The 27,849-nt window shown below is 45.3% G+C and overlaps 1 long non-coding RNA gene across 1 annotated transcript; it reads left to right on the forward strand.

The window, feature by feature from the left end:
* The first annotated feature begins 13,510 nt into the window (after positions 1-13,510).
* On the forward strand, positions 13,511-19,632 carry LOC129531504 (uncharacterized). The gene is made up of 3 exons (XR_008676699.2): positions 13,511-13,977; positions 16,173-16,254; positions 19,419-19,632. It is a non-coding gene; the product is annotated as an uncharacterized lncRNA (long non-coding RNA).
* Positions 19,633-27,849: the final 8,217 nt, after the last annotated feature.

Below are 27,849 nucleotides of genomic sequence, written 5' to 3' on the forward strand. Positions count from 1 at the left end.
CTGCTGTAGAGTTTTTTTTTAAATGATTGTGGTCTCATAAGGAAAAAAGAAAATAGGCAAAACAGGAGCCCTTTTCCCTTTCATAATGACAAGTCAGTCACCAAAGCCAAAAGCCAATAAATGCAGCAGTAACAGTGGACAGTGGGTTGAAATGGCTGGTGACATTTCTGTGTTATGTAACCAGCTGCCTACCGATTGGAGTGCTCGCTGCAAGCCAGACACTGCTATCAGCATTTCACATGGATTAACTCATTAAATCCTAATAACCCTACACAGTGAATACTGTTACTTTCCCTAGTTTACAAATAAGGAGGCTAATATGCAGAAAATGTATAACTTTTACACAATAGCATATTTGATTTTTATAACTGTCCTCTAAAACATTGACATTATTTTTATCTATTTTTGAGAAAACTGAAGATTCAAGAGTTGGAGACCTCTCTCTCCCCCAAAGCCACCCAGCTAGTGACAGAACAAAAACACCAACTCCAGTTGTCTAAGTCCAGATCTGATGCATTTTCCACGCACACCGCGGTACCGGCTTCCCGCAGTGTCCACCACTCTCGGCTGCGCAGGCCTGGGCAGCATTTGTCTCCATCTTCCCTCGTACACAAGGTTGGCCGAGAGCATAAAACACGTGCTCAGCCAAGGCAGCCCCAGCTTTCCCCGGCTCCTTCCTCTTGGCTCTTCCTTCGAGTCACAGCAGCCTCACTGGTAGACAGGAATGGAGTCCAGATCTGCAGGTGATCCCGGGTCCAGGAACTCATTGGATCTTTGAACCCTTGTCTCTCTCAAAATTCCTGTCCGGCTACACCATCCTCACTGATGGGATCTCGCAAACTGAACTCTGCCTTTTGGTGTAAGCATAACTAATTTGAAATAGATTTAAACTGGTGCTGTGTGTGTGTGTCTGTGTGTGTGTGTGTGCGCGCGTTTAAATTTCCCATTGTCAGGTAGCTGATTTGATCAAACCCGTCTCTGAATTGGTGAGTTCTTTGGTTAATAAATTGTAAGTTGAAGGAACAGCTGAGTCACACGGCTTGCGTTATGGGCCTGACTCTGTTACTTATGAAATGGCCATTGACTTTTCAGTCTCAGTTTATGTTTTAAAAATACAAATGATGAAGGAACAAGAATTATCCCTTTGAAAACTGGTTCTACCTCCCCTGTGCTTATTGCACGTTAGTCACTTCGCAAATATCAGCTCCCGAATCTGTAGGGAGATAAGGCTTCAAAACCTTCCCCAATGCCTCGCAGCTGGTACATGTTAGAACAGGGATTTGAACTCACACCAGATGCCAAAGCCAATTAATATATCTCCTGCTGTGCCTTCTGCCTCTCCAGCAATGTAGATGAACTCAGTTTCCAGGCTCCAGGGGGTGTTAAAGAGACAGTCACAGGCATGTGGAGTAAGAAGAAAATGCTGCAGTCATTTCATCCAGCTCCCTCACGCTTGCCGATGAGGAAATCATGAAGTGCTTCTATCATTACAAACGATACACGGGAGGGTTGCTTTCATCCCACTTTTGGCTGCATTTGATCTCTTCCTCTGGGTCATCTTCTGACTAGCAGAATACAGCTTCTTGTCATTAGACTTCTTGGGTGCTAATATTCCTTGTTTTTTAGACACTTAAACTCATTTCTTTTTTTTCTTTTTTTTTTTTTAAGACAAGTTCACCCTGTTGCCCAGGCTGGAGTGCAGTGGCGCCATCTCGGCTCACTGCAACCTCCATCTCCTGGGTTCAAGTGATCATCTTGCCTCAGCCTCCCAAGCAGCTGGGATTACAGGTGTGAGCCACCACACCCGGCCCTCATTTCTTATGAAATTAGATGTGAGTTATCAAGTTTAACTGCATATCTGGAATGGCACTATACCCATTTTTCAGAAAATATCCTTTTCTCTAAAGAGTCCCAGGATGTCAAAAATGCTCAGTGTCTTGACCTATTTTCCAAAAAAAGTTTGCATTTCTCATAGGGAAACTATTCTATGATTAAAAAAGAATTGATGATCTCTAAAATAAAGTTATTTCAAAGTACACATTTTTGAATTGAGAGCACAGGTAATTCATTCTTATCACAAAATATTTAAAATGCCATGGGTGTGTATTGTGAAGAGTTTTAAGTTGCTTTGGGAATACAGCATTTGCATCTTGTATTTTTGATAGTTTAACAAGACATCAAAGCTGCATTGCAGATGTCTCAGCAAAAATATTTCCATTAATAAGCAGTTCCTAGGGTTAGCAAATTAACATGATCACAAATAGCATGTCAGAAATTTGTATCCCATGTTTATGGAAGTACTTCTCTAACATTTTCCAATTAGTTTATTTTTAACCTCTTTTTTTAGAAGATGAATTTTCTTTTAAAGATTTTATCGATTGGAAGTTACAAAGTTCTTGATATTTCAAATATAATTCAAACCCATCGGTTCTGTTTTGTTTAGATTTTTTGAATAGTATAAATTTAGTTACAAACCGCATTAGAATATTATGATTCTAGAAATTATATGTGAAAGGCAACTCTTTTTCAGCCTTGGAGTTGGGAGGGTGGCTCAGGCCTGTAACTCCAGAACTTTGGGAGGTCAAGGTGGGAGTATGGCTTGAGCACAGGAGTTTGGGACCAGCCTGGGCAACACAGTGAGACCCTACCTCTACAAAAAAGTAAAAATAAAATTAGCTGGACATGGTGTTACACAGCTGAAGTCCCAGCTACTTGGGAGGCTGAGGTGGGAGGATCACTTGAGACCAGGAGTTTGAAGTTGCAGTGAGCTGTGATCACATCACTGCATTCCAGCCTGTGTGACAGAGTAAGACTCTGTCCCAAACAAAACCAAAAACTGTTCTAAATATCATAATTAATTTAATATTTTCTATAATTGAAAACATTGTTAGATTAAGATTTATTCTATTTTAGCTGTTCTGCTTTATATTTTTTACATAAAATCTACCTTGTTAGTAGCTGTATTGAGGTTCTCCAGTGACAGAGAAACAATAAAATGTAGATAGATAGACAGACAGATAGATACCTAAGAGGAGATTTATTATGAGAATTGGCTTATGTAATTATGGAAGCTGAGAGGTCCCACAATCTACTGTCTGCAAGCTGGAGAGCCAGGAAAGCTGGTGATGTCACTCAGCCCAAGTCTGAAGCCCTGAGAAACGGAGGGTGAGGGAAATGCGGCGGTGGGGGGAGGCTGGTGTGTGAGTCCTGGAGTCTGAAGCCTGGAGAACCAGGAGTTCTGAGGTCGAAGGGCAGCAGATGATGACAGTCCCAGCTCAAGAAGGGAGAGAATTCACCCTTCCTCCACCTTTTTGTCCTATTTGGGCCTCGGCAGATCAGGTGATACCCACCCATGCTGGCAAACGTGCATCTTCCTCACTCAGTCTGCTCATGAAAACTCTGACCTCTTCTGGAAACACTCCCACAGACACACCCAGAAATACTGTTTTACCAACTGTCTGGGCATACCTTGCCCAGTCAAGTTGACACATAAAATTAACCCTCACAATATCCATTCACAGATGAGGAAAGTGTGCTAGTGTTTTCTGAAACAAAGGCAGGCATAATTCAACTAAACAAAAAGACCAAGTGGAGGGCTGGCATCACCCAGGAACACAGACAATGGAATCCATCGCAATGGGAGGGAGGCAGAATACATGGGCATAGATGTCAGAGGAAAGCAACAGTTTCCACACCCAAAACTACTTTAAGTGTAATACAATTAAAACAAGTCAGTTTTGGGGCATGTACATCATACCTCAACACAACTGTTTAAAAATATTTAAAATATTATTTTATTTAGTATTATTGAAAATTTTATGAACTTTATTTTACATGAAGGAGAAGAAGAAAAATTTTCCTCATAAACCCATAAACAGGGAGATAGGCAAATACAGGAGAGTGGCCGGGGTGAGAAGGCCGTCATCCTATCTGAGCTCAACTGAACATAAAATGACAGTAACCCGGATGGTGTGGGACTGCCTTAAAAGTAGACACGCAGATCAATAGAACAGAACAAAGACCCAAAATGTCAACCCCCAAATACATTTTGACAAAGGCACAAAGCAATTAAACGGATGGATAAAGGATAGTATTTTCAGCTATCCTTTATATGGGTAAATGGCGCTAGAACAATTGGAGGTCTATATGTTCTCCCCCACCCCCAAGAGATCCTATAGATCTTAAACCTTACACAAAAATTAACTCAAGGAATCATAGATCTACATGTAAAATGCAAAGCTGTAAAACGCCTAGAAGAAAACATCAGAAAAAATCTACATGACCTTGGGTTTCATGGGGAGTTTTATGTGCTATACCTAAAGCATAATCCATAAAACACGGTCATGGGCAAACATCTCAGTGCTATAAATCTCGAGATACCCAGCAAGCCCGAGAGAGAAGCACAAAGATGAATGGAGATAAAAAGGAAAAGAGGATGAAGAAAGTTGATGTCATCAAATGAGAAGGGGAGCAGCCTCTACAAGCCCCCTTTCCCATCAAATCGAGAATGACTTCCACCCAAGCAAGCCAAATCCTTGGTTTCCTGCAAGCCCAGCCTCATGAGACCTTTTCAGGCTACTTTGATCCTATTTTCCTGCTTATTTAAAAAAATTCTGCTGCAATTAAAGTCACTAACACATAATCACACACTTGATTATACTCTGCCCTCTTGTATTAGCTTCTAATTTTACATAAGTGTCGTTTGCCAGAAATTTTGAAATTCTTTCATTTAGGATTTATGTTTCCATTGTTTTTAATCTCCCAAAGTGCAAAGCTCAGTACTCAGGCACCTGAAAGGAAAATACACACGCTTTAAAAAAGGAAGTGTATCAGTCTATTCTCACTCTGCTATAAGGACATAGCAGAGACTGGGTAATTTATAAAGGAAACAGGTTTAATTGACTCACAGTTCTGCAGGGCTGGGGAGGCCTCAGGAAACTTACGATCATGACAGAAGGGGAAGCAAACATGTCCTTCTTCACAAGGCGGCAGGAAAGAGAAGAATGAGTGCCCAGTGAAGGGGAAAGCCCCTCATAAAACTATCAGATCCCGTGAGAACTCACTCACTATCATGAGAACAGCATGGGGGAACCACTTCCATGATTCAATTGTTTCCCACTGGGTCCCTCCCACAACACGTGGGGATTATGGGAACTACAATTCAAGATGAGATTTGCGTGGGAACACAGCCAAACCATATCAGGAAGAAAGAAAACTGAATAGAAAGGAATCTAGAATAGGAGATGGGAAGGAAGGAAAAGATTTTTGGGCTCTCATGCCATTGGAGAGGCCCCTCCATGAGGCCACAGGCTTCCAATCTGCAGAGCTGCTTTTTGTGAGACAAAGCACCAGTACTGCATGACCTATTTGTTAATTTCTAAATGGATTCCTTTTAGAAAGCAGGAGAGATAGTCATAAGAGGACACCTAGCTTTTTTAAATACATTCTTTAAATAAAAATAATTTTAACAAAGGCAAGTTATTTAAGTTCTTCTCTGTAGCCAGGGGTCAAGTTTAAAGCACAGGTGGAAAGAAGTACTTAGTATTTTTTCCTTTAAATTATTTTATAACCCCTATTATGTTCCAGAAATACAAAATAAATCAATTAATAGGTTTGAGGTAGGGAGAAAATTCACATAAGTCTGAACCAAGAGGAGAGGAGATCATAGCAAGGAGAGAGTAGAAAGTTGGTTGGTTAGAAAAACAAGGATCACCTTACAGCTCCTCCTGAAAAGTCTTCATAGTGTCATCTTACCTTGGGGCTTTCTTGATTGTATTGTGAAATTCTAGAACAGCATACATAACTATCGCAAAAATTTTTTAAAAATCCAAAGTCTAATCTTCTATAAGTGACTTATAGATTCCTTATTTTTTTTTTTATTTTTAGGCAGGATCTCGCTCTGTCACCCAGGCTGGAGTGTGGTTGTGCAATCACAGCTCACTGCAGCCTCGTACTCCCGGGGTCCTGCCTCAGCCCCTCCCAAGTAGCTGAGACCACAGGTGTATGCCACCACACCCAGCTAATTTTTACATTTTTGTTGAGACCAAGGTCTCACTTTGTTACTCAGGCTGGTCTCAAACTTCTGGGCTTAAGCAATCCTTCCACCTCGGCCTCCCAAAATGCTGGGATTATAGGCATGAGCTACTGGGCCTGGCCAGCTTTTCGATGATTTCTGCCATTACTCCCCTTCCCCTCCTTTACCAGTAGTGAGCATGAACATAAAGCATGGCCTGGAATTCGGTGTGGTGGTTGATTTTACACGTCAGCTTGACTGGGCCATGGGGTGCCCAGACATTGATTCAGACGTTATCCTGGGTGTGTCTGTGAGGGGTTTCTGAATGAAGTTAACATTGGAATGAGGACCGAGTGAAGCGGATTGCCTTCCTTTGCAGGGGTGGGCCTCATCCAATCGATGGAAGACCTGACTAGAACATACAGACTGAGTAAGAGGGAACTCCTTCCCGCCTGCTGAGCTGGGACATTGGTTTTTCTGGCCTTCGGACTTGGATTAAAATAATTGGCTCTTCTTGGGTCTCGAGCCTGCCAGCTTTCAGACTGGAGGGGACACCACTGACGGTCCTGGTTCTCAGGCCTTCGAGTCCGGCTGGAACGCCACATCAGCTCCCCTGGGGCCCAGCTTGCTGGCTGCAGACGCTGGGGCTTTTCTGAAGAACTTTGACTAACACAGACTTCACTTTAGAGTGCCTAAAGGACAGGACTTTAAAAATAAGTTTCCCAAATGGGTTCTGAGGTTTCTGGATTCCCACGCCCACCACTCCCTTTGCTTCTAGGCCTAGAACTAGACCCTGGTGCTAGCAGGTCCCTAAAGGTTAGGCACAGTGGGAGCCAGGAGGAGGTGTGCCACACTCCCAAAGAATGCCTGCATTTTCTCATGTATACAGAAAGAAACCTGGGAAATGGGTGTGGATGGACATCAAGAGTGTGAGATGATGCTGGGAGGAGCCGAAGGCCGGAGCGGGCCGAGCTCGTTGTGAGTCCGGCTGGCAGAGCTTCTGCATTTGATGCTGTAGCTAAGCAAGCTGGAAAGCCTCTCACAGTCTGGTTGGTGATTGGCTGAAACGTGGACCAAAAGATGACCCACAGCACGCATATTGGAAATGCTGGACCAAATCTATATTTTCTTATTATGTTACAATAATAAAGCCAGCATCCATGTAACCAGAGCAAGGTTAAGAAACCAAAATTATTGGCCAGGAGCGGTGGCTCATGCCTGTAATCCCAGCACTTTGGGAGGCTGAGGTGGGTGGATCACCTGGGGTCAGGAGTTCGAGACCAGCCTGGCCAACATGATGAAACCCTGTCTCTACTAAAAATACAAAAATTAGCTGGGCGTGGCGGCATGCATCTGTAGTCCCAGCTACTCAGGAGGCTGAGGAAGGAGAATCACTTGAGCCCAGGAGGCAGAGGTTGCAGCGAGCCGAGATTGCACCACTGTACTCCAGCCAGCCTGGCAAGAGAGCAAGACTCTCCCCCCGCCCCCCAAAAAAAGTGCTTCTTTGGGAAGTGCCAAAGACAGCACCACTGCCTTGACTTTGTGACAATCTGTATTAGTCTGTTCTCATGCTGCTAATGAAGACATAGCTGAGCCTGGGTAATTTGTAAAGGAAAGAGGTTTAATGGACTCACAGCTTCATATGGCTGAGGAGGTCTCACAATCTTGGTGGAAGGTGAATGAGGAGCAAAGTTACGTCTTACATGGTGGCAGGCACGACAGCGTGTGCAGAGGGACTCGCAGATCTCCTGAGACTTAGTCACTACCACAAGAACAACACGGGAAAGACCTGCCCCAAGGATTCAGTGACTTCCCACTGGGTCCCTCCCACAACACGTGGGAATTACGGGAGGGAGCTACAATTCAAGATGAGATTTGGGTGGAGACACAGCCAAACCGTATCACAACCATTTCCTCACTTACCTTTATAATTTCACCAGTTATGTGTATGAACAACTTTTTTTTTTTTTTTTTTTTTGAGATGGAGTCTTGCTCTGTAGCCCAGGCTGGAGTGCAGTGGTACCATCTCGGCTCACTGCAACCTCCGCCTCCCGGGCTCAAGTGATTCTCCTGCCTCAGCCTCCTGAGTAGCTGGGATTACAGGCGCACGCCACCATGCCTGGCTAATTTTGTATTTTTAGTAGAGACGGGGTTTCACCATGTTGGTCAGGCTGGCCTTGAACTCCTGACCTCGTGATCCGCCTGCCTTGGCCTCCCAAAGTGCTGAGATTACAGGCGTGAGCCACCATGCCCCACCTCTTGAACAACTTTATCTGGTTTTGATCTCATATAAATAATATCATACTGTTAGTATTTATCCTTGACTTATTTCTGTCACTAAACACTATTTGTGAGGTTTATTCCTATTGATGTATTGCATTATAATTCACTAATTTCCACTGCAGAATAGTATTCTGTTGTATAAATATTTGTAATTTATCTATTTACTTTATTGGATATTTGGATCATTCTCCATTTTTATTGCTATGTTTGTACAGATATGTATTTACATGTCTCCACATGTATGGATGCGTGATTACACGTGTTTACGTGTTTACATGTGCAGGAGTTTGGTCTTGGACTTTTTGTGTATAAATTTCTGGGCTTGAGTTACTTAAAAGAAACGTGTGTTTTTATAATCAGAAAGAATATTGCAAAAAGAAAAGAATCTTTCAAATTCGTGACGTCTCTGGGCCTCCCTGGGCTAAGTCTATAACTAGAGTCCTGTGGTGCTCATGAAACTTGACGAAGGTGCCAGGAGCTGAGGGGTGAGGGACGTCCGTGAGTGGAGGTGAGGAGATCGTGCTTGGGAAACAGACTGAAATGGGGACCTTTCAGTTTGGGACCATGCGCAGAGAAAGCAGAGGCGATCGGAGGCACGGATGTCGTGGCGGGTGTGCTCGGCAGGGCCTGGAGCTCCGGAGCTCTCAGACCTTCTCTTCCTCCTCCCCCAGGTCAGCAGTCCCCTCCCGTGCAGCATGTCTAACACAGAACTCACAATCGTCCCCAAACCAACTCTCCCCTCTGCGTTTTCCTTCTTGTTGTTGGCACCATAATTATCTCCGTTTCGCGCTCAGAAATGGAGCGCTCTTCACTTCCCCTCCCCATCATTCTCTCCTCCCAGCAGTCACCAAGCCTTCCACGCTCCCGCTGCAGCAGCCCTCCCTGGAGGGCGTCTCCACCTGGAAGTTAGCTCTCACTGTCGCCTGCCTCCAGCCTCTCCCTCTTCATTCCAGTTTCCACACAAATGCCAAAGACTTCGTCACAGCCATCTCCTGCCCAGCGGTGTTCAGTGACTCCCCGTCCCTTGCAGAATCTGATTCTAATGACCTTAGGTGGACAGCCGAGGCCCTGCCATATCCCACCCCAACGTACTCCCGCACAAACTCCATTTCTCAGCTGAAGTTGTCCACTTAACGAGTTTTTCCTGAATGTTCTGAAGACCTTCAGTTTCCTGAAGTAACAGACAGTCCCTATCATTGTGTTTGTCCTCACTCCTTCCTGTGCCCAGAACTCCCCCTCCTTGCTTGCTTTCTTGCTGAAATGCTGTGCCTCTGGACATAGCATCTTCCCCTGAAAGGCAATTGTCTCGGGGGTAACACTTGAGACTTAAAAACTTACCACAATCCAAGGAAGTGTTTATTCACGCAGCCACTGCTGTCAACAAGGTGCTGGGCCGAGGGGCAAACTTGAGCTTGTTAACAGAATTTATTCCTGAAAGAGCTGCAATAGGCCAAAACATAATTGGATCTCAAAAGTTTTTGAGAAGAATAATGAATGATGTTAAGAATGTTCTTGTGTAACTTATGGAAGCAGAAGAACCCTTGAACTTAGTAATATTCAGAGGCATGGAGTCTAGTCCAACGGTTTTAATTTGCAAATTTAAAAATCCAGGCTCAAAGTGTTCTCCAGCGTGTCACAACTTGTTTCAACGTGCAGCAGCATTGATCTCAACGTTGTCTAAACTAGTCTTGTTCTAGAAGGCTACAACTTAGGAGAATGCATTAATACGCGTTGGCCAGAAAGGAAGTAACCGTGACTTGAAGCAAAGAATTAGTATCAAGTTTATGTGAAGTCTAATGTTCAGGGAAAATTTAAATACATAAAAAAGGGACTTTTGGAATGAAATGACATCAAACGTGAGTGTGGCATGAAATTAAAATTAAACAAGATCTAGAAGATATCAGAGACAATCCAAGTGAGAAGTCAGTCACTTACAGAACCCTGAAAAAGGTAAGATCCGTGAATTTAGCCAATTGCTAAGTACTGGGAGAAGGACGGAAGGGTTAACTTGAGAGAGTGCATGGCGTGTGCTGAAGGACAGCTTGAACCCAAGGTGAGCTCTCTGAGATCTGTACCATGAAGCTGAGTGACAAGTGGAGAAATCATAAGGCCGAGCATTCGTTCTGGTCTTTCAAAGGAAACTGGACAAAAATAGTCTGGGTTTGAGGAAAACTAATTGGCAATGAAAGGTGGTGTTTTCTCTGTGACCCAGAAACAAAGTGTCAGAGTTTTCCCTGGAAAATTACAACATTCCCAAGATCCCCAAAACTGCACATGTCAAAATCCTAAATAAAGAGCACATGGCTTTGTTCCTCTGACATCTGTGTATTGCTCCATCCAGGAGGTGGAAAAGTCCATCCCTGCCAACATGCTCATGTCCTGGAGGGTGTGAAGGATGCTTCACTATGCACAGCTGAATGGGGCCCACCGGCTGCTGGCCTCCCACGGTGGGGGCCTGGTGGATGGGGGGTTTCTGAGAAACCATTTCTGGCCAAAATCTATTAGCAGATTTATCACTTAGCGCATGAAGATGTTAGCAGGTGTTACACACAAAAACTAGATTGTGGTCCCCCGTGACTTTAGAAAATCCAACCACATCAGTTGCTTTGTTACATAATTTATTAGAACTTTCAATATAAAATTTGAAACAAACCCCAAGAAGAGAAAATGTGTGTCTCCTGCAAACAGATCCGACCCCAAAGCCTATTCCCCTGAGCACCATTCGGGGCTGGTACCACAGAACATCCCGCCAAGGGCCTTGCTTAATGAAGGCCTTCATCCAAACACCTTGGGCAATTCCAATAAACCCAACCCACCGTTGACCGTTTTCAAAACACTATGCTACCACTGCTTGAATCAATTCCGAAGGAGGAGCCACCGAGGTTCTTCAGAGTGCAGGACACTCATCTCGGTCAATCTACGCAAATAACCCTGTCTGCCACGTAAGGACGGGAGAATGATCACCTGCGTCTCTTTCCTCTCTCTGCTGACACAGGTGTTAACCTACAAGGACAAAGGGCATAGGAAAGGCGGGGACGGCAGGTGAGAGGGTTCAACACTACTGGCTCAGCAGCCTAGGAAGGAGACGAGGCGTGGCTAGTGTCTCAGCAGAGAAGGCAGCTACATCCCAGAGGCTTGCAGAAGGGTTCTCCAGAGAACAGTTGATGTGCAGGGCCTCTAAGGCCTGCAAAGGACCTGGAGCCCAGGGGCGTCCCCTTGAGGAAGAGGGGAAAGTGGGGATGAGACAAGGTAGGGTGACTCAAAGTCTTCACCTGGCCAGAGAGAGCCCCTGCTCCTGCCTGCACAGCAGGTGGCCATGCCCTTGGCCCCACTGCAGGGAGGAGTGAGGACGGTGATTCTTTGGAGAACTGGAGGACTTGGTGATGTGGCTGGAGGGTGAGGCACGAGTTTTAAAACAAAGGGATTAAGTAAAATTCTGCAGCACTGACTAGATGGGAGTCCTGCTCCCCTATCCTGCGTTCAGGAAGCTGACAGCCAGCCTTCATCCCTAAGGCAGAAGACTAGGGGGTTCAACTCAAGGAAAATGGAATAGTTCTGAATAAGACTGGGCCTGGGATTCAGGGTATTTCTCCCCAGGCCTCAGTGAGGCCCACCAGCTGACAAGTCCATCTCATCAACACAGCTGCTGTGTTTTCTATGGAGCTGATTTGGCTACATGATTGAATGTATCCAGGGGTCATCAAAAATTCTAGGAAAGCTTCTAATATAAAAGGGAATGCCTAAAACAAACAAACAGGGGAAGATAAAGAAAGAAATGACATTTGAAGGAAACAAAGGCAATGCAAAGAGCAGAAGAAAACTTTAAAAAAAAATCCAATAAATATTTCCAGGGAGCTAAAAGAAGATGCTACACCCCCAAACAGAATACTATATATAAAAATGGAACAATTAGAGAATAAAAATAAATTTTAGAAATCAGATAAGGTAGGCAAAATTTAAAATTTAATAGAAAGGGTAAAGGATGATGTTCAGAAAATCTCCCAGAATGTGGAATTAAATCACAAAAGAAGAATAGGAGGGAAACTTTTTTTTTTTAAGTTAGGCAATCTAGGAGATCCAACACCCAACAAACTGCAGTTCTAGAAAAGAGTAAATCGAGAGGAGGATTTATCCCAGAACATTACAGGAAAAGTCCCCAGACTGAAGGATGTGAGCCTTCATATGGAAAAGGCCTGCTGAATGCCCCACATAGTGAATCAAAACAGCCACACCAGTGCACATGATCAAGAAATTTCAGAATCTCCAGAATAAAGAGAGGATTCTGAAAGCTTCCAGAAAAAAAAATGGGTCATATAAAAATAATTCACAGGGCAGGGTATGGTGGCTCACGCCTGTAATCCCAGCGCTTTGGGAAGCTGAGATAGGTGGATCACCTGAGGTCAGGAGTTTGAGACCAGCTTGGCCAACATGGTGAAACCCCGTCTCTACTAAAAAATACAAAAATTAGTTGGGTGCAGTGGCAGGCGCCTGTAATCCCAGCTACTCAGGAGGCTGAGGCAAAAGAATCACTTGAGCCTGGGAGGCGGAGATTGCAGCGAGCCAAGATTGCACCATTGCACTCCAGCCTGGGAGACTGAGCAAGACTCTGTCTCAAAATAATAATAATAATAATAATAATAATAATGATAATAATTCACCTACAAATAAAGGAATCATCAGAGTCTTCTCTGAGCAACACTGGAGGCTGGAAGATGCTAGAACAAGCCTTTAAAATTTGGAGGGAAAAGTGCCATTCAACCTAAAATATTCTACTTGTTAACAACACACCAGGGGTTTGGTCTGGGTCCTGCTGCTCCCAGCACAGAAAGTCAATCACTGAGACAACAAGTATTGCCAGGGAAGAAGGCTCTAACTGGGTCCTGCAGCTGAGGAGATGGGAGCTCATTCTCAAATCCATCTCCTTGATTGACTAAAATTGAGGGCTTACATAGCGGGGAAAGAATGTAACTACAGGCAGCTAAACAGGAATTGGGGAGAGGTAAGGAGATGAAAAAGAATGAGGGGTCTGGCTTTTCATTGTCTGGATGTGGTGATCTGGTGAGTTTCAGTTCCTTGATACTATCTGGGAGGCCTGAGAGTTGGCTTCCTGGGGAAGGAACTCAGATAAGATGGATGGAAGTTGTCAATTATAAAGGTAATTGACTGTGAGGGTGGATTTCTATGTTTATTTTAAAAGACTGTGAACTTCAGTTCTCTGAGACAATTGAGTGTGGTTCAGACCCAGGAAAAAGTATCAGTCAAGTGAGAGGGTACAATAATGGCATTTTTAAGTGTGCATGACTTTAATAGGTTACTTTACATGGCCCTTTCCTAGGAAACTGCTGGAGGGTACACTGTAGCAAAACTGGAGAGTAAACCAAGAAAGAGGAAGGCAAATTATCCAGGAAATGGGATCCCAAAGACAAGATAATCAAGCACATCAAGATTATAGCAAGGAGACTTCCCATACCAACAGCCAGGACTCCAGGCTGAAGCAGGAGGGTGGAAATCTTTATGAAAAACAAGAAACTGGTATGTTTGCGTGCATGGAAATGTATTGATAAACAGGTGATGGATTGGAGAACTGGGGTAAATATTTTTTAAAGGTTACAGGAAAAAAGACAATTGAGAAAATACGACAATCAGCTTCAGAAAAACGGAAGGTACACGGAAGAAAAGAGGTATGGACTTGATTTGCTACCTTGGTTCAATCTGTTTTAATGAGATAAATGCTAATGTCTGACAACAGCTATGATTACAACCCTGGGAAGGTGAGAGAGGGGATGTGTATGCGTCTGATGATGGGGAGGGCTAAGCTCACCTCACTGTGGTGGGAGGAAAATGCAGGACGGCTAAGTACGATCTGCTGAGCAAGAGCAGTGGACACTATTGATTTAGATGCTCGGAGGGAAATCCGGGGAATGGCCGCAGCTCTGAAGTTGGTTGGTTGCCTTTGGGGAGCGAGACTGATGGGTGCAGAGGGATGGGCCAGAGACTGCTGCTGCTTTTCATTCTGGGCCTTTAGTGGTCTTTGGATTTTTAAATTATGCTCATGTGTGACTTTGTTTAAAAATGAAAATGAAAATGAAGACATATGCATCTAAAGCTACCCAAGCTGCATTTCTTTATGGTTACTCCTTAAACCCCCCAAGACTTTTTAGGCTGTTTGCAGAAAGCACACTGCTCGTGTCTTCCCGCCATCAGCAGATGCTGGGATGAACAATTAATACTCCAAGTGGAGCCTCCCTTCGTTCCGAAGCAAGGCTCTTCAAACTGGAGGCACACAGGCAGGAAGGCTCGAGGGATCCGTCTTCAAGCTTCTGTTCCTCATTCTCTCCCAGGAGCTGGCTGGCCTGGAAGCACCCCTGTTGCAGGGATCCCGCCCTCCCCTCACCTCTCAGGCCCAAATCCCTCTCTGTGTTCACCTGAGGTCAAACCCCGGGGCCATCAGACAAGGCAACAAGGCTGGCTTGTATACCTTTCCTTTCAAGATGCTCCGAAAGCTGTGGCAGGACTTGTGTCTCTCCCTGCCTCAGTCGCGCTTCTGTTAGAGGAGGGTTACTTTAGCCCGTGTCAGGACATTCTGAATGTAGATGCACTACTGAGGGACAGCAGGAAGGGTGACGGTATTTGTGTGATGCCCTTCCCGCCTCCTTCCCTAAATTATCGTTTGAGGAAGAATCCCCTGTGAGCAGAGCACCGGTGAGAAAGGCTGGGGCCCTGGCTCTGCCTGCACCCATGGGCGCTGGGCTCCTTCCTGACCCGGCGTTCCGTGGGGATTAGGATTAGACAGCAGCAGGGCTGTCAGGAACGCATCACTGACTTGTTTATTTGAATATTGAATGGAAAAATAAAGTGAGTTTTTTTAATAGCGAAAGGTAAGTCTGGCTTGGTTGATTTGACGGTGAGGACTCTACCGATTTGTTTTTATGGGAACATTTTGCATAATAATACAAACTATTTCTGTGGCTCCAGTTTTGACAAAATGTATTTCAAGCCCGTAAGACAAAAAGCATTCTTTCTTTTTCTTTTTCTTTTCTTTTTTTTGAGACGGGGTCTCACTTTATCACCCAGGCTGGAGTGCAGTGACGTGATCTTGGCTCACTGCAACCTCCGCCTCCCGGGTTCAAGTGATTCTCAGGCCACAGTCTCCAGAGTAGCTGAGATTACAGGTGAGCGCCACCACACCTGACCAATTTTTGTATTTTGTATTTTCAGTACAACGGGGTTTCACCACGTTGGCCAGGCTGGTCTCGAACTCCTTCCTGACCTCAAGTGATCTGCCTGCCCTGGCCTCCCAAAGTGCTGGGATTAGAGGTGTGAGCCACGCACCTGGCCTAAAAAGCATTCTTTCAAAAACAGTCTTTGGGAAAAGGCTTATTGACATGATTCGTGTTTCCATTTTCTCAATCCTTTCTGAGCATAAGCAGCTAGACAGGGGCCTTAGGTAAGAGAGTAAAAGGTAAAAATTAATATTCATTTGATAAATCTTGGTAAGGCCTTTTTACGATGATTCCCAGAAGTGGAGAACATGAGTGACTCAGCCCTGGGGAAAGGATGGGTGTCCAACCTTTCGCTTCCCTGGGCCACACTGAAAGAAGAAGAATTGTCTTGGGCCACACATGAAACACACAAACACTCACGATAGCTGATGAGTTAAAAAAAAAAAAAAAGGTCTGTGCATAATTTTCATGGTATCCACCACCACAGATAAGCAAAAGAGTCCTTGCAGTCCAAGGGTTGGACACAGGTGAAACTTGAAACCATCAATTTCAGATTCTTTTACTCCTCAGTAAAATTGAAGGCAGGTGTACTTGAGTTGTCTTTGGATAGAATTGAAATGGTAATTGCTAATGGTTCCCCATGTGATTTCTAGTACATCATTTGGAAGAAGTTGGAAGAACCAGTGACATCGTTTCGTCAAAGCTGCCTCCATTTCCATCTCCTTGTTTATGTGGGTAAGTTGTCTTGACATTTATATCTATACAAATAAAAAAAAGTAGGGATAAAATTCATGTTGAACTCTGGCTCATTCTACAGAAAAATAATATTCATCTATGGATACTTAAAATAATAAGCGAGACTTAAAAGTAAATAACAGTCTTACTCATCTCATTAATGGACTTATTGCCTATAAAATATTATCTTAACGTTTATAAAAACTGTAAGGCATTGAAGAATAATTTGTGATCAGTGGAAATAAAAACATCTATAATTTCTGTATATTTATATATATTCTTTTTACACAAAAGTATGATAGGGTAATCAATAAATGATTTTCAAATATAAACATGTATTACATTAGAATAAAATCCTATGGAGGAGATGGAATAGAAACACCAGTTCAGAGATTAAAAAACAGTATGAAATTTTTGACTCTTAAGGAAGAAATGGTTCTTGTATTTTAAATATGGGCGATCACAGCTATCAAATGGTGCTGACGTTAAATGGTTAGTGCATTTAAGACGCTAACGTAATGATTTTGCATAAAATTTTCTTTTGCATACATTGAAAATAACAAAAATTTTGGATGACAACTTGTGGCAGGCCAGGTGTCACTAACGCAGGCCTCCATAACAACTGTCTCGGCACCGACTGAGTGGTTCAGTCAAACATTAAAAGCTGAGAGAGCCAGTGCCCTCATACAAAGGCTGGAGTGTAACAAAAGCCCACCAAGAGTTTTGCCTAGACCTTTCCTGGGCCTTAAATCATGACAAAATAATGAGGGAATTCTTAACAGAAACCGTTTAGGATTAAACAAGTTTTATTGGTGGTCTGAAAAAACTCCCCAGGCCTCCACAAACAAGTTTATTGGGGGTCTGAAGAAACTCCCCAAACCTCCGTAATTTAGCAGGAGACAAGATAAGGGCAATCATCCCAGCACCTGGACCCATTTAGATTAAGTAAGTTTACTGAGACGCCAGTGGAAGGTCTTAAAGACTCAAACCTTAGTTACAGATTAAAAGAAGTGAATCACTCATGTCTTCAGATAAATACGCACTTACATGTATACATATAGCTTAGAAGGTATATAAGCTCTGGAAAACTCTGTAATTTTGAGTTGGCTTGGAGATAATTTCCAGGCCTTCTCCCTGTAACTGGGGACAGAAATTAAAACTCCCTTCTCTCCCAGTTCATCTGCATCTCATTATTGGGCTGCAAGAATTAGCAGCCCGACCCTTGGTTTGGTCTGGGAACAAACTTAAAAATGTGGGAGCAGATATACGGTTTTAAAAAATCCTATAAGGGGATTACATAAACAAAAATGTTTGAAGAGTATAATTCTAAACTGTTTGATCCTTTACCTTTTCAGATCATGTTCAGGTTACCAGTTGCTGTGTAAGAAATATAGAATGGCATAAAACAACAAGTACATATTTTATTGTAGACAGTTATTATAAGTATTTTTTTCTTATAGTTCTACAGTTCTGGGGTCACTGGCCTCAGCCAGGTGTTCTTGCTCAGGTCTTTTAGGCAGGTGTGGTCAGGTGGTGGCCAGGGCTGGAGACATCTGCGGTGGCTGTCAGCGGGGATGGCAGCTATTGGTGGCAACCCCTACTCATGGTCTCTTTCTGCAGCCTGGGCTTCCTCACAAAATGGTGTCTGTATACCAAATAAACGATTTTTGGAACGTCCAGAGAAAGAGAATCAGGCAGAGGTCATATTACCTTTTAAGACCTAGTCTTGGAAGGCACAGAGGGTCACTTCCTTTCGTTGCATCTGTGAAAGGGAAATACATCTTGGGGCCTCAAAATCACTAAGCTACAGGGAAAAGTCAAGCTGGAAACTGCATAGGGCAAACCTGCCTCCCTGTCTATTTAAAGTCACCCCTCTGCTCACTGGAATAAATGCATATCTGACTGCCTCCTTTGGAGAAGCTCATCAGAAACTCAAAAGATGTGACCATTTGTCTCTTATCTACCTATGACCTGGAAGCCCCCTCCCCGCTTCGAGTCATCCCGCATTTGCTTTGAGTTTTCTCGCCTTTCTTTCTGGACCAAACCAATGTTCCTCTTAGGAATGTGGGTTGATGTCTCACGTCTCCCTAAAATGTATAAAACCAAACCGTGCTCTGATGACCTTAGCCACATGTCATCAGGACCTCCTGAGGCTGTGTCATGGGTGCACATCCTCAATCTGGGCAAAATAAACTTTCTAAATTAACAGAGACCTGTCTCCAATATTCGGGGTTCACACATCCTAGTGGAGGCAATCACGAAGTCCAGCTCGGCTTCAAGGGCAAAAGACAGAGACGCCTCGCTCCTGTTGCAGGAGTGGTGGCAAGGTTCTAGAAGAGCATGTGGGGCCAGAAATATTTTTGCAGCCACAGATATATAAACGGCCACAGATCACTGTAGGGAGAAGGAAGACAAATGCCTCCTACGGACTGATTCCCTCGTGGCAGAAAATGAAATGGAAAAAGACCTCTGCTCCACGCTGGATGTGTCTCAGCTTGATTTTCAAGAGCTGCACATCTAGGGCAGGCGAGGGGGTTATAGATTGCGGAATGGAGCTGAAAGGATCCCTTCTTTTGCTTCCAGTGAGACTGAGCGCCAGGTTTTGCAAACGCTCGCTTGCACCTCACAGGGAACAGCAGAGAAAGGGGTAAGATGCCAACAGCCGCGATTGCTACCACCGCTGTCACCAGCTTTGTGTCTAACGTTGCTTCTGTGGGGTTAGCATAGGGCAGGAAACTGTCTTGGTGGAAAATATTTGAAATCAAGTAGGAATTTTCCTTCAACACTGAGGCCTTCAGCTTCTTTTGGTATCTAATTGCCTCCATTCACCGCCCCCAACCCCCAGTGATTTTCACTTAGTTGGAAAATGTCAGTTAAAATTCACACCCTTACTATAGTGAAAGAGATGTAAAAAATAGAAATGGCGTTCTTTGCCGACACTGTCACCGTCTCTTGTATGTGGCTTCCAGTAAGAGTGTTTTTTTCTATTTCACTGATGATTTGGCTGTGGAATCTCAGAAATCTTGGGCTCTTGCCTATAACTAAGAATATAAAGGCCTTCCACGGAAAATGTTGAAGTATATAAAAATCTTCAATATATGCTATTTTTGGATTGCATATCAACATAAGATTTAGGATTCAAGTGCCTCGCTTTTTCTATCTAGATGTTACCAAAAGACGACCACCTTCCTAGGCTGAAACGTGTGGAAATGGCCCGCGGCATCTTCAACATTTCCAGAACGTGGCTTCTTTTGTCCACATTTACCAAGCACTAGGTGTGAAGGTGTAACCTTCAATTGTGAGATTGAAGAATGCCATCAGCTGTGTGTATGCTTCCAGTAATTAAAAGAGTTCCCCACAAAAAAGCTTCATGCATAAGGCGGGGTGGGGTACAGAACTCCTGAACTGTATCCTTGGCATTTATACCTCGAAACTCATTTCACCTTTTCATTCTACTTATTCTTAGGATAAACATTTCAAGAGCAGAACTTTTTTTGTTTTGTTTTGAGTGGGACAGGGTCTCATTCTATGACCCAGACTGGAGAGCAGTGGTACAATCAGGGCTCACTGCAGCCTCAACTTCCCTGGGCTCAGGTCATCCTCCTACCTCAGCCTCTTGAGTAGCTGGGACTCCAAGCACACACCACCATGCCTGGCTAATTTTTGTATTTTTTTTTTTGTAGAGACAGGATTTTACCAGGTTCTCCAGGCTATTCTCAAACTCGCTCAGGATTGCTTAAGCAATCCTCCCACCTCAGCCTCCTGAAGTGCTGGGATTGCAGGCATGAGCCACCAGGCCTGGCACAAAACATTTAATAGTATGGTTTTCTGGCCAGGTGCGGCGGCTCATGCCTGTAATCCCAGCACTTTGGGAGGCCGAGGCAGGCGGATCACGAGATCAGGAGATCGAGACCATCCTGGCTAACACGGTGAAACCCCATCTCTACTAAAATTACAAAAAATTAGCCGGGTGTGGCGGTGGGCGCCTGTAGTCCCAGCTACTAGGGAGGCTGAGGCAGGAGAATGGTGTGAACCCAGGAGGCGGAGCTTGCAGTGAGCCGAGATCGCGCCACTGCACTCCAGCCTGGGTGACAGAGTGAGACCCCATCTCAAAAAAAAAAAAAAAGTATGGTTTTCTACATAGAAATATATACATTCTATTTACATATGTATATACATTTTATAATGGCAAGGAGAATTTGGACATATCTGATAGACTATATATGACAAAATAATATATATCATATTTAATAATATAATATACATTATATGTAATATATAATAAAAATACATATCTTCTAGATACGCCAAAATTCTCCCTGCCATTGTAGAAGCAGAAATACTATATTATTATCTACGTCAGCTCAAGTTCCCACGGATAGGTGTTTCAATCAGCTGGGATAATACTTGGAAAAAGTAAAAGGCTCTAATGAGTTATGATATCCACAATATGTGGTCACTTAATATTGCTAGGTTCTTGGGTTAAAAAAACCAAGTTAATTGTGATCTAGTAGATAAGTTTGAAATATCTTGGCTATAACTAAAAAAGACACATATAAACCATTGACATCTAGACATTTCAGCAGCTGGAGGGAATGCCAGCATAATTCCTAAATCGAGAGTTTTAGTGACAAAGCAAGATATGCCTGGAGGAGTTGCATGGCCAAAATTATCTCTGCCATTTCCACCAAATGTTTCTGCAGAGCATTTAAAATGGTGTCTGCAGTAGGAAGTTAGCCATTTCTTAAAGAGGCATTTCCTACTTGTGAGACCTACGGGATATAGCACTTGCTCGTGATTATGGGGCGTCTAGGCGGATTTCCATCAGCAGTGAAGGAATCCAGGACACCCAGCCTGGTCCTGATTCCATTCCATTCCATAGCCCAACGTTTTTCATAAAAATACCTGTGGTGGCCAGCCTCCAAGATGGCCTCCCTGTCTCCTGCTGTTCACAGCCGACACCCTACATACCAGGGTTGGTCTGTGTGACCAACAGTGATGGCAGGTCACTTAACTTCTAAGATTAGGTTATAAAAGAGTACAGGTTGGGCACAGTGGCTCATGCCTGTAATCCCAGCACTTTGGGAGACTGAATTGGGAGGATCGCTTGAGCCCAGGAATTCAAGACCAGCCTGGGCAACATGGTGAGACCTTGTCTCCACAAAAAAATTTAAAACTTAGCCAGGCCGGGAAGTTGAGGCTGCAGTGAGCTGTGATTGTACCACTGCATTCTGTCAAGGGCGACAGAGTGAGACCCTGTCTCAAAAAAAAAAAAAGGTGGATGAACTATAAAGAAAAAAAAGTGCTTTGCTTTCAAAACACACACACACACACACACACACACACACACAGGCATGTTTCCTCAGGGAAGCTTCATGAATCAACTCTACTGTGGTCTGTGGACTGGAATATGAGCATGGGCTTGTGGCACAGGTGAGTCTGGAAAGACTGAGCCCAGATTCACCTGGACCTCTAAGGCCTAGAACACTCACGTGAGGACCTCAGTTAGCCACTGTGCCAGCTGTTACGTGTCTGAAGCAAGGTCGAAACCAAACTCAGGATGAATCACCCACGGTCCACATTCTTGCAGCACAGTCTTCACTCCTGCGTGGCACACACGCTGACTTGCATGGTGCTCAGTTGTGGTGGCATCTCTCCCTGCACCTGAGCTCCTTATGCTCATCTTACACCAGCACCCGGGGTGCACAGTGTTTGCTGGGCTCCAGGACTCATTTGAATGTCACCTCAGGTCATGGCAAAAATCTCAGGTGGGCTGTGCGGCTAGAATTCGGATGGAAAGGGCCTTGAGGAGTGAATTGGAGCTTGAGCTTCCATCTCGTGCAGGAAGCTCTTCCTCTGTAGCATCCCTGATGCAGGACCCTGTGGCCCCTCCTGGAGCCTGTCTAGGGCAGGAACTCAGTGCTCATGAAGGTCTGATCCAGTCCAGTGCATTTATTCACACACTCAACACATATGTATTGCCTGCTTACCACATGCCAGGCACTGTGCTAGACCCTGGGATACGGCAGCCTGTTAGGCAGACCAAACTGCTGTCACCTGTTAACCCCAGTCAGGCATGGAACTTCATTGCTGTGGCTCATCTGTGTCCTCCAACACTCATATGTTGCAAATTTAATCCCCAGTGAAGCAGTGTTGAGAGGTGGGACTTTTAAGAGCTGATTAGGTCATGGGGACTCTGTTGTTATTTGGGAGGAAGCTTAGTGGAGGGTGGGTTTGTTATCCAAGCAAGTTTGACTTGAATTCACTCTCTCTTGCTCTCCTACTGTATAAGCCCATTCTCACATTGCTATAAAGAACTACCTGAGACTGGGTAATTTATAAAGAAAAGATGTTTAATTGGCACATGGTTCCACAGAAAGCATGGCTGGGGAGGCCTCAGGAAGCTTATAATCACGGCAGGAGGTGAAGGGGAAGCCGGCACGTCCTATATGGCTGGAGCAGGAGGAAGAGAGCAAAGGGGGAGGTGCTACACACTTTTACACAACCAGATCTTGTGAGGACTCACTATCACAAGAACAGCAAGGAGGAAATCCACCCCCATGACCCAATCACCTCCCACCTGACCCCTCCTCCAACAGTGAGGATTACAACTGAACATGAGATTTGGGTGGGGACACAGATCCAAACCATATCATCCACCTTCTGCATGGGAGGACACAACCCTCACCAGATGCTGGTGCCATGCTCTCGAACTTCCCAGCCTCCAGAATCATAAGCCAAATAAATTTCTGTTCATTATAAATTAGACCCATCTGTGGTATTCTCTTATAGCAACATAAAGTGGACAAGATGCTCATTATGAATGCTTAATTTGGGAGAGGAACATCTTCTGTAGTTGAGGGAACTCCCAGCTTCCGTGCTTCCTCGTGGCAGTGGAAGATAGCCCATCACATTCCTGATCCTCACTTTAAAAAGTGGCAGGTCCTCAGGCCACCCACATCGGAACCTACAATGCCTGAGGCATTGGGAACTGCCCAGCCTTCCTCTAATGTAAGCCCCAAAGTGTCACAATCTGCAGAAACATTCAGGACTTAAGAGACACACTGCACTGTGTATGGATGTCAGGCCAGGTCTTTCCCATTACTCAGTGATCTTCATGAGAACTGGCTGTGAGAAACCACTTCCAATGTCCTCACTGACTGTGCAGGCTTGGTTGCATTTCCCTATGAGCAGGGGCAGTCATATGCATTCGTTCTCAGGAAGAACACAGCCTGCATTAGTTTTCTGTCACTGCCATTATAAATCACCACAAACTGAGCAGCTTAGAATGACACAAATTTAGTGTCTTACAGTTCTGTAGATCGGGAGCCTGACACAGGTCTCGCAGGGTGTGGGCAGGGCTGTGCTCCTCCTGGAGGCTCTAGGAGAGAACTTGTTTCCTTGCCTTTTCTGGCTTCTAGAGGCCGCCTCCCTCCATCTACAAAGCCAGCAGTGTTGCAGTCTCTGACCCTTCCTCTGTGGCCTGCTCTAATTATGGACGAAAAAGGTCCTCTGTTTTTAAAGACTCCTGTGATTAGACTCAGCCCGCCTGATAATCCAAGAGAATCTCCCCAACCCAAATCTATGCCCTTAGTCTCGGTTGCAAAGTCCCTTTGTCATGTGAGGGGAACACATCAGGAGGTTCTGCAGATGAAGCCATGGACATCTTTGGGAGGATACTTCTGCCCGCCACACATGATTGTTTTCCCACCTCTCTCGTCTCTGCAGCTTCACTGCTCAGGTTTCACTCCAGAATCCAATTTACTCCTAAATCCAAATTCAGGAAGTTTCTAAAGGATCACTTTCCCTGCACGGCATCGCCGGCTTTGCTCCTGTATGTCCTGCAAGCCCATGCTGGTCTCCCTCCTCTTCTATCACCATTGCGTTGCCTCCTCAGGCTTCTGCCCCTGAAGTTCCCATCTTTTCCTTGTCCAGTGATCAGCCAGATGCCAGAGCCGCTCACTGGGCTCTGCCCCTCCAGCTCAGTGCTTTGATGCCACTCACCTGGCGTTGTGTGTTTCACTGTGTCCTCCACTCCCAGTGGTTTCATTGAGGCAATTCTTGCTTCCTGCCACGTAATCATGGGTTTCAAGGCTGAGAACTTACATTCTCTCTCTCAACGTAGCACGGGGCACATAAATCCCTGATATTTGCTTTACTTTTTGACTCACTAACCAAAAAAATGATGAGAAGAGGACAAAAGACCTGGGGTGGAGATTCTGAGGACCAGGAATCAGGTTATGTAGGGGCTGCCTTAATGTTCGTTCCTCATTCAGTCGATCAGTGCTTGTGGTTAATTTTAGTACAAAAAATATTGGTTGATTATAAAATAATGCAGGTTAAATAACTTTTTTTTTTTTTTTGAGACAGGGTCTCACTTTATCACACAGACTGGAGTGCAGTGGCACGATCATGGCTCACTGCAGCCTCCACCTCCCAGGGCTCAAGTGATCCTCCCATCTCAGCCTCCCAAGTAGTTGGGACTACAGGCATGCCACCATGCCTGGCTTTTTTTTTTTTTTTTTTTTAATAGAGATGGGGTCTCATTTTGTTGTCCAATCTGGTCTCCAACTCTTGGGCTCAAGTGATTCTCCTGCCTTGGCCTCTCAAAGTGCTGGGATTACAGGTGTGAACCACTGTGCCCAGCCAGGAATTTTTAGTAAACACTAAAATTGAAAAAAATCACCCACAGTCACAGCAAAGGGACCACTATTAGTTTTTCTTTCTTTCTTTTTTTTTTTTTCGAGACAGAGTTTTGTTGTTGTTGCCCAGGCTGGAGTGCAATGGTGCGATCTTCGCTCACTGCAACCTCTGCCTCCCAGGTTCAAGCGATTCTCCTGCCTCAGCCTCCTGAGTAGCTGGGATTACAGGTATGCGTCACCATGCCCGGCTGATTTTGTATTTTCAGTAGAGATGGGGTTTCTCCATGTTGGTCAGGCTGGTCTCAAACTCCTGACCTCAGGTGATCCGCCCACCTTGGCCTCCCAAAGTGCTGAGATTACAGGCATGAGCCACTGCGCCCGGCCACTGTTAGTTTTTAAAAATGTTTTCCTCCAGTCATGTCTTGCTCCTACCCACATGTGCCCTCGCTGTATTATACACAGAAAAAAAGTGTGCATTTATTTAACAAAAACAGAATTAGACCATTTCATGGGTAATTAATGAAATGAAAGGTGGAATAATGTATAAGAGAGTGCTATTGCAAGATATTTTAAAACTGAAAATGTGTATTTTGCAAAGGGAAAAAGTTCTGAGAAAGAGAAAATTGAATTATTTTTGAGACCCTAGGATGACAACAGAAATGTGTGGTCAGGCCGGGTGCAGTGGCTCACGCCTGGAATCCCAGCACTTTGGGAGGCGGAGGCGGGTAGATCACCTGAGGTCAGGAGTTCAAGACCAGCCTGGCCAACGTGGCGAAACCACGTTAGCCGGGTGTGGTGCCGCGTGCCTATAATCCCAGCTACTTGGGAGGCTGAGACAGGAGAATTGCTTGAACCCAGGAGTCAGAGGTTGCAGTGAGCCGAGATAGTGCCATTGCACTCTAGCCTGGGTGACATAGCAAGGCTCTGTCTCAAAAAAAAAAAAAAAAAAAAAAAAGGTGTGGTCAATGAGACATTCAACTTTGGGGTACATTGCAACGTGGTCGTGATGACAGTTACTAAAATCCTAAGAGAAATAATCCAAATCAAGTATGGAAACAAATTAGCCTAATATGCTGAGTTTGTGCAAACAATACTTACCTTCAGTTTAGGAATGTGGTCTACTTTGCAACAGCTTCTAAGAGTTGTGAAGTATAGCTTTTTTCTTCCTTTCCTCCCAGAAACTGCCCATATGATTGCTTAGTGAGTCAGTCCTCTGGGGAATGTCTTCATTTTACTCAGCCCTTTTGATATAGCGCTCCTTAAAAAAGCAGCAGGGACAACCTGTCCCTCTATAACAAACGGGGTAAGCACTGGCGGAGGTACCTCTGATGCACACTATTCTATTCGTTTCCTTAGTTATAATATTTAGGTTGGTGCAAAATTATTTGCGGCGTTTGCCATTAAAAGTGATGGCAAAAACCACAAATAATTTTGCACCAACTTAATAATTACTACGAATAATTTCCGTTGCTGCAAACCGATTGTGATAAAACAAGTTGTGATTAAAATTTTATAATGTGAAGTTTGGGTGCCGTAATTTTGACAACTTTATCTTGACACAGTATTATTAAATCAATAATAATAACAACAAATGTGTAACCTATAAACGAGAAACATTAAAAGAAATGTGGCTGCTAAATACTTTGGTTCCATCACTCTCCTGCGCAAAGCTCTCCAAGGTCCCAGTTTACACAAAGTAAAGGCCAAAGCTCTTAGCGCGGCCTTGAGGCTGGGTGTGATGGGCCTCCCCCATCCTGTCCGTTCTCCTCTCCTCGCACTGGGCCCCTGGCTGCCTTGCTCCGGCCCACTGTCCCCCACCAAGCCCCAACCGCTCCCCCACCACCCACCGCTCTCCCCCAGCCCTCTCCCCCACCAGCCCCCACCCCCCCACCTCCCCCCAACAGCTCTCCCCCACCCCCGTACCAGCCCCCACCGTCCCCCCACCACCCCCTAGCCCCCTCCCCTGCCCCCCATCAGCTCCCACCACTTCCCACCAGCCTTCCCCCACTCCCCGCCAGCCCCCACTGCCCCCACCGCCCCCCATCAGCCCCCCACCAGCTCCCAGCCCCCGCCACCCCCTCCCCGTCACCACTCCCACCGCCCCTCACTGCCGTCAGGTGGGACTTCCCTGGATGGCTGCTGCCGCCGGGCCTTTGCACGGGCCGCACCCACTGCCCAATTCTCCTTCCCGCAGATTCTGGGTGTTCGGCTGCTCCTGTTGTCCACGGTGCTCTCCTGGAGCCTGGGGTACCAGTCAGGGCCCCGTCAGGAGACAGAAACCCCCCGAGCTCTCACAGAGAGAGTTAGCTTGCTAACTAGCTAGAATGTGTTAACTGGGGAGCTGAACAAACAGCACTCCAAGCTGTCACCGAGGCAGTGCCGCAGGCAGCATGCCCCCCAGGATGAGGGAGCAGAGGGGAAAGGCGGGAATGACTGAAGCTCAGAAGCTGGAGGAGGGTCCCTGTGCCTGGGACGTAGAGCCTCTCTGCAGGGGCCGCAGGCTCAGGGACGGGGGCCATCAGGCTGGTCCTCTGAGTGTGGGGAAAAGCGCGGTGTGGATTCAGGCGCAGCCACAGGGAGGCCAGGGTGAAGAAGTGCTGGGCGGGGCTGCTGGGACCCCCAGGTGGACGGGAAGTCCCCGGGAAGCACACGGGCTGCGGCCGCTCCCATCCTCCCGCCGCCCCCCTGCGGCTGCTCTCTCACGCCCCCAACTGGCCATGCTAACCCGGAGTCGGCTGAGCTCCGCAGGGTCCCGGCAACCGGAGGTTGAGGACAGAAGACAACACCTTCATACTTCATGACTGGTCACCTAGGTTCTCTCTCCTCTTTTTCCCTGCTTTATTTGTCTTCGAATGCATATGAGACACACTCATGGTCTGTCTCCCATTGCTGGAATGCAAGTTCCACAGGGGCAGGGATCCCGGCTGTTTCATCCCAGTGTCGGCAGCACCTA

The sequence above is a fragment of the Gorilla gorilla genome, chromosome 12 (assembly GCF_029281585.2).
Source record: "Gorilla gorilla gorilla isolate KB3781 chromosome 12, NHGRI_mGorGor1-v2.1_pri, whole genome shotgun sequence".
NCBI classification, from domain to species: domain Eukaryota; kingdom Metazoa; phylum Chordata; class Mammalia; order Primates; family Hominidae; genus Gorilla; species Gorilla gorilla.